General features: G+C 52.2%; 1 long non-coding RNA gene across 6 annotated transcripts; it reads left to right on the top strand.

Annotated features, from left to right (window-relative positions):
- Positions 1-201: 201 nt before the first annotated feature.
- LOC101714969 (uncharacterized) lies at positions 202-6460 on the top strand. 6 transcript variants are annotated; one of them, XR_015450738.1, is made up of 6 exons: positions 202-281; positions 3109-3182; positions 4413-4579; positions 4854-4911; positions 5004-5219; positions 5347-6460. It is a non-coding gene; the product is annotated as an uncharacterized LOC101714969 (long non-coding RNA). The 6 variants fall into 6 exon arrangements; XR_002390093.2 differs by lacking the exon at positions 202-281 and adding an exon at positions 288-471; XR_002390094.2 differs by lacking the exon at positions 202-281 and adding an exon at positions 1635-1902.
- Positions 6461-6718: the final 258 nt, after the last annotated feature.

Below are 6718 nucleotides of genomic sequence, written 5' to 3'. Positions count from 1 at the left end.
AAGGGAGTGTTTCTGCAAGGTTGTTGGGCAACCGTCGAAGCATTTGTCACAATGGCCTGGAAGTCAGGCACGGATTACCGAGGGGGCAGGAGCAGCCAGCATCCCTGCCCACGGGTGCGCCAGTGACTCACCTGGCAGGGTCAGCAGCGGCCAGGCTGGCTCTTTGGTGAGCATTGTTGCTTCCTGGTGTGCCCGGTTCCCCGAAGTTGGCCCTAAGGAGAGGTGGGATTGTGACCTCACCCCCTGTGATGCACAGGCCTTCCTGCCCCAGTCTGGCCCAGGTGAGGTTCTGACTTCTGGGCTCTTGGCAGCGCTGCGAGCCCAGCATGAGCTCGTGACATCATGTGCCAACAGTGCCTGGCTCATGCTGTCTCTTGGACAAAAATTTAGACAAGTTTTGACTTTGATCAAGAAGGGCGCTCATTTTTAGAAAAAATTTGGAGTCATGAATTCAAGAAATTTTCAACTGAAGTAAGTCATGGGCTAAGTGACAGCTGTTTGGCAGAGTGGCGATGCTGGCCCTGAGGTGAGGCCATGTGTTCCTCCTGCTCTGCAGGCGGAGGGAGGGCTGAGGTTCAGCCCTGCTGGGTCCTTGTGGGTACAGCTGAGATCCTGGGTCGGAAAGGTGGGTCACGCCCAGGCACACACCCCCCACCCCACCCCAGCACTGTACTGCTGCTCTCCCTGGGCCTCCAGGGCATCCTCAGTGGGCAGAGCTGGGTTCTGGCCAGGCCCGGGCTGGCTCCGCTTGCTGCACAGGCTTGGTACTTAGTAGCTACATACAGAACGAAAGCTGTTGGATCTAACTTTGCAGATGACCAAAGAGCAGCTAACAGTTTCTCCACACTCTGCCTTCCTGGGTGAAACTGCCAGACTGAACGCTGTGCTTTCTGCCCCGTGTCCACCGGCCCTGCTCCCACCCCTGGCAGACACTTCCTTTCTCAGCAGACTTAGGGTGCACAGCGAGCCCCTCCTTCCGGCTGCCTCAGAGCCCCTGGCCTCCGATCCCAGCAAGCTGGAAGCTACATGCAATTAGCCACATAATCCGGTGACACGGGGGCTGGAAGAAGCAATCAGAAAGAAGATGACTAAGGCTTTGGGTGTGGGTCACAATGGTATTCAAAATAAATACAATTAAAGTTATCCTGTAATCAGTAAACAGCAATATAATTAGAAGTTCTTTTCCTATTTACTTCCTTTAACATGCAATGGGGGGAAATGTAAAAAAAAAGTCAAGGACTCAATCAAACAGATGGTTCTCAAGTTATTATTTTCCCCTCACTGTTGTTTACAAGAAGTGACTCTTAACCAAGTGTGACTCACAGACCCCGGCGAGGCCTGCTCTCCACTGAGGGAAGGAGAGAGGGGAAGAGGGGGAGGAGAATTCGGATCATAAGCGTTTATTATGCACATTATTATGCCTCATTAATTAACCCAGCCACTGTCCCAGTGATGTTCTGGCCTCGCTTCACAGGAAAACATTAGTTTGGATTGCCAAGTTCAATAGACAATTACCGGAAGATCAGATTGTGCCTGCACTGCATTCTGTCGGGGCACCAGGCCAAACCATGTCAGACCCGTAAGGGGGCAACATCCTCACTCAAAACAGCCCGACAGCCGGCGTCACAAGGAGCTTGACGTCTGCACAGAGGATGTGGTGGCCCTGCCTGAGCTTCCTTTCTCAGACTGCGTTACAGACCCGAGCGGTTCCCGGGCTGTCCCCACGGCAGCCCGGGCCTTTGCCTGTCCAGTGAGGCGGGGTCTGCTGGGGAAGGCACCCCAGTCCTCAGCTCCTGTCCCTCATCCGGCCGGCCGGCCGGCAGCTGTCACAGGCCTGCAGAAAGAGCTCAGATGTTCCAAGGGCAGAAAGCGCACCCAGCCTCGCCTTTCATGGTGGAGAAGGTGTGTGTGAGGCCCCGAGGGAGCTCTCCGGGAAAGTGCGCAGCGGGACAATCGCTCACCTCACATACCGAGCGCAGAGCGCCGAGGTGGGCGCCCCACCCTCTGCCTCAGAGGTGCAGGCCCCGGGTGAACAGCTGACTCCCCCGCAGCACATGCAGCACCCCTGCAGCAGTAAGCCCGGTCACCACGGTGATATTCTAGGGTGCGGCACTGGTGGAGGAGAGAAAACAACGTGCTTGGGACCTACTGAAGAGCGGAAAGTGTAAGGGTTTGGGTTTGGAAACCTGAGGCAACTTAGGAAGAAGCTATCCTCTCCCTGCATTCCTCCTTTCAACTCTGAGGTGCCTAATCGGAGCCTTTCCCATATGACTTGTTCTAGGTAGAAGTCCCCTCCTTCAGGAGGTGCGGTCTATTTGCTCCTCCTGTGACTTTCGAGGAGGCAGAAGTGATGTTCTGAGGTCCTGAGCTCAAATCCAGGGGACTGGCAGCTCTCCCCTGTCTGAGAAGCCCGGGGAGCACAGAATTCGGCTCCCCGGAGACCCCCACAGCGGTGGGAGGAGCCTCGAAGCAGCGGCAGCAGAGGACCACGTGGATGAGAACGAGGCAGCCCAGGGCCGGGCACCGCGGTCCGGCCGCGTGGACCCTGTTAGATCAGCCAAGCCAGCTCTCCCATCCGCCGCCCTGATGTCTGGGCCTGGGACTCAGAGAGGAACCACCCCACCAGGCTGTACAGCCTCAAGAGTCTGGCTGGAGCTCCCAGGCGGGGTCTCTGCAGTGCAGCTAACAGAAACATTCCCCAAACAGAGGCTCTTCTGCCCCCCGAGGCCGTCTCAGGGCCCCCAGTACCTGCCCATCCAGCCGCATCTCCAGAATGAGGGGGCTTTCCGTGCCTGGCTCCCTTGCCCCTCTGTTCACCTCTGCCAGGCCATGGAAACTGCCTTGGTAGCTGGCAGAATTGCTCTCAGGGCTCAGGGTGGAACAGCTTCGTCTTCAAAGAGGAGAGTCTGAGCCTCTGGGGTTTGAAAGGGTTCTGAGGAAAATGTCAGCACTGGTCTGCGGGGGTCAGGGAGGGTCCATGAATTGGTAAAGAGGATGGGCAGGTGGGAGGGGAGATCCAAGGATGACTTGGGAGGCAGCCCATGATAGATGACTAAGGCACCTTTTATTTATTATTTATTTATTTGTCTTTACTTTTTTATTTTCCAGGCTGAGGATAGAACCCAGGACCTCTATACCAGCACCTTTGGCACCTTTCAAAGTGAGAGAGACTAATGTAAAACGTGAGTTTGCTCGGTATTCTCATATGGAAATTGTTTTTCCTCCCTTGCTTATCTTCCCAGCATAAATCCACTAGGAAGTCACTGCATCCTACAAAATCGCAGACAAAAAAAGAGAAATAGATATGCTGGATGTACTCAAATTAAAAACATTCCGTGCATTCAAGGAAAAGATCTGTGGAGTGAAAAAGCAGGCCACAAAATGAGAGAAAAGACTTGCAGACAATATATCTGATAAAGGGTTCAAGTTCAGAATATATAAAGAGCTGTAAAATTCAACAACAAAACTGAATTTAAAATAGGCAAATGACTCAAATAGATATTTCTTGAAAAAGATAGACAAACGGCCAATGATCACATGGAGAGTGTCTCAAATCACTAATCACTAAGGAAATGCAAACCAAAGGACAATGTGACACGTTTGCACCCGGCAGGACAGGGTTACAAAAACAAGCCAAAAGAAAACAAAATGATGCAAACGGGAAATGGAAGCATTGCCAGGGTGAGGAGAAACTGGAACTCTGTGCCCTCTGGTGGGAATGTGAACACGTGTGGTACCAGGAAGGAGACAACATGGTGGCTCCTCAAGAAATCAAACAGAATTTTATGAAACATTTTTTGGCAAATGAAGCACTGCAGGTTTCAATAAGCCTCTGTTGACTGAGTGATGGGCTAAGTGACATAAGGACTTTAAGAAAGAATGAGTCACAGGGTAAAGTATACTCTGTTCAAAACCTAGGTGCCTGGCAGAACCACGTGAGGCCAAGGAATCTGGTTTGAGTTCTTCTTGCGCCTGTGTCTCACCCTGCTTTTCTAGGGTTTGGTCTCTTTCAGCAAAGTGGGGTTAACGTTCATGCCTCTCCCACACAAGTCAAAGCTGGCTTTGCCTTTGCCACTGTGCAGAACAGTAGCAGGGTGGTGGGCCGGGCCAGAGGGAGTTTGCTTGGGGCCTCAGCGGGAGGGAGGAGGTCCCACTGCAGGGCGGCCAGGGAGTGGAGGGCTGTGCTCCATGTTCATCTCCAGAAGTGTGCTCGGTCATTTCATGCAGAGAGCTGGCATGGATGAGTGTCCCTTTCTCTGTTTTTCGTTTCTGAGGTTCTAAGTCTAAGAGTGGGCGGGATAAGGAGAGAAGGAAGGATCACAGAGTTTGATAAATATCAGAGAATTGACGTCGGCCACAGTATAATATTGAAAATCAACTTGGGCCCTGTGGTTCTTGTTTTATCATTACAGTGGGGCCGAAGACAGTGAAGAATGGGGAAGAAGTGTGGCGTTTGGTTTCTACAAACCCTAACGCTAAAGAGCAATTCCAGAGGATATGTCCGCTTTCCAAAATAGACTCCCTCCAAGGCCCCATCAAATAGGAGACGTGTGCCTTGGTTGAGGCCGATACCCAGCAGGTGGGCTTGGGCTGTCTGCTCTGAACCTTGCACTTTCTCTTCCTTAGTCAGGTGGCCCACATTTCCTTTTTCATCACCCTTCAACGCGGTGGTGAGAACCATTTTACTGATGGGTATGATTCCAAGCACTATGCCATAGCCCTAAGCTGATTTTGATTTCTGTTCTGTGGTGGACATGGAAAGTGAATTTCATTGTTCTCTGCTATAATTTTAATGATTTTCTTTCTTCTGTTGCCCCACATTTAAATTGCTTTCTTTCTAATGTATTTTCAAGGTGAAAGCCAAGGCCAGAAGCAGAAAACCACTGCAGAAGGCACATGAGTAAGCGCTGGGTAAGCCGCCCAGTGTTTGGACCTGAGTTGGGTGTGCTCTGTGTTAGCCAGCTGCCTGACACTCACAATGATTGTTTGGTTCATGGTTTCAGATATCTCAGATCATGGCTGGACTGCTTCAAAGAAGTAGCATCATGGTGGAAGGGAATGTGGGGCCAAGCTGGGTACCTCGTGGCCTGGAAGCAGAGCCCAGGGAGCGCTGTGCAGAGGTGTACCCACCCACGGCACCCCCTGGGCCACCTGCCTCCACGCAGGTGTCATCTCCTGACCGCACACCCAGCTGGGAGCACTGATGAATCGATCCACCGGTGAGCACAGCATCTCGGGATCCCTTCGTCTCTCCAGGAATCTCGTAGTCACTCATGTCGGCAATGAAGATTAACTGGCACATGAAAACATAAGATTTATTTTTGCTCTTTTCTTTTGTTCTCCCAGGTTCACAGCCTGGTTTATTCACTGCCTTTCTCTGGCTTGTCTCAGAAATCTTCAACATCAATCTCACCCCTTTGAACTGGGAAAGGCTCTCTTTGGGACACCCAAATTCCCCCAGACTCAAAAATTGTTAAGGCTCACCGGAACTTGTTAATTCGATAAGTTAAAGACCTAATGATACACAGATAGCTATGCGCACACAAACACTTCGTAGTCTCTATACCATACTGACTAGTAGGCTGATTGGCAGAGATATCTAAAAGGCCGAAAGCCCAGTGACCCAGCCACAGTAGGATTCAAGTCCAGTCTTCTGAGTATTTCTTTTAGAAGCTGCTGCTATGGCCCAGGGTTTCTGTGTCATCAGTTCTGGCCCACTGGGTGGCTGGAGGAGGGCAGGAATGGACAGGTTGCTGGAAAAAGGGGCTGTGTGGCCGACATGCTTGCAATTTATAGCACATCTCTGCTGAGCACACTTGCAAAAGCCATCACACTGCTGCCACACGCTTCAAGGAAGAGCTGGTGTTGAGGACGATGAAGACTCTCTGCACCGAGGGCCCTCCGGCAAGCCAGGAACATCTGTCACCAATATTTCTCCTTCCAATGGCACCTGCGGCTTCCCTACCCACCCTGCATACTTCCTGCTGCCTCTCTTCACTTCCCCTCACCTCCATGAAACACAGGCGCTGTGTAGGGGAGGTCTGGCGGGTGTCTGTGTGATTTAGAGCCCGGGCTTCAGTGTCTGAGCTCACATTCCAGGCCTGACAACTGAGTCCCATAAACTCTCCTGTCACTTCCCGGCCCCTCCTCCGGCTCCTGCCCTGGAGCTCCCCTCCCTCGCTCTGTAAACTCCGGGAGTTTTGCTTCCAAGGGCTCACATTTGGAGGTAGGAATTACAATGGACTTTCAGGAGCCAAAGCAAACCCTACAGTGAGAGGATGAACCCCACTCAAAGAGCTCTGCACGCATCATCACCTCAAGTCTGAGGCGTGGCAGAGTCACAGGCTAGAGAAGGAGGAAAATTCGGGATTTTCGAAAAAGTAAAGTATGCTTCATCTGGATGCAGTAAATTTTATTTTTATGAAGGTGGTTGTAAATTTCAATAAATCTCCTACTTTGAGCTCCCAGGGTAAGAGTTATTTGAACCCCGCGCCTTTCCCAGGGGTGGCATGTGAGGCTGGAGAGCACCTCTGGTTCCTGGCCTCCATCCGGGTGCCTCTGCAGTGCCTCCCACTGACTCTGGACAGCGCCGGCGGTGGGGAGGAGGAATCCCACTCGGGGAAAATCAGAGCCATAAGGTGCGCTGGCCCGGGGGCCTCCCACAGTTCTTGAGTTCATAACCCACCCCTCTGCGGGGCCAGGATGGCGGTGGGGCTGC

The sequence above is a fragment of the Heterocephalus glaber genome, unplaced genomic scaffold, assembly GCF_053883595.1.
Source record: "Heterocephalus glaber isolate CG9 unplaced genomic scaffold, H.glaber_assembly_v1.0 deba00001067, whole genome shotgun sequence".
Taxonomy (NCBI): domain Eukaryota; kingdom Metazoa; phylum Chordata; class Mammalia; order Rodentia; family Bathyergidae; genus Heterocephalus; species Heterocephalus glaber.
The sequence above is the reverse complement of the archived record's forward strand: the minus strand, read 5'-3'. Positions and strand labels throughout refer to the sequence as shown.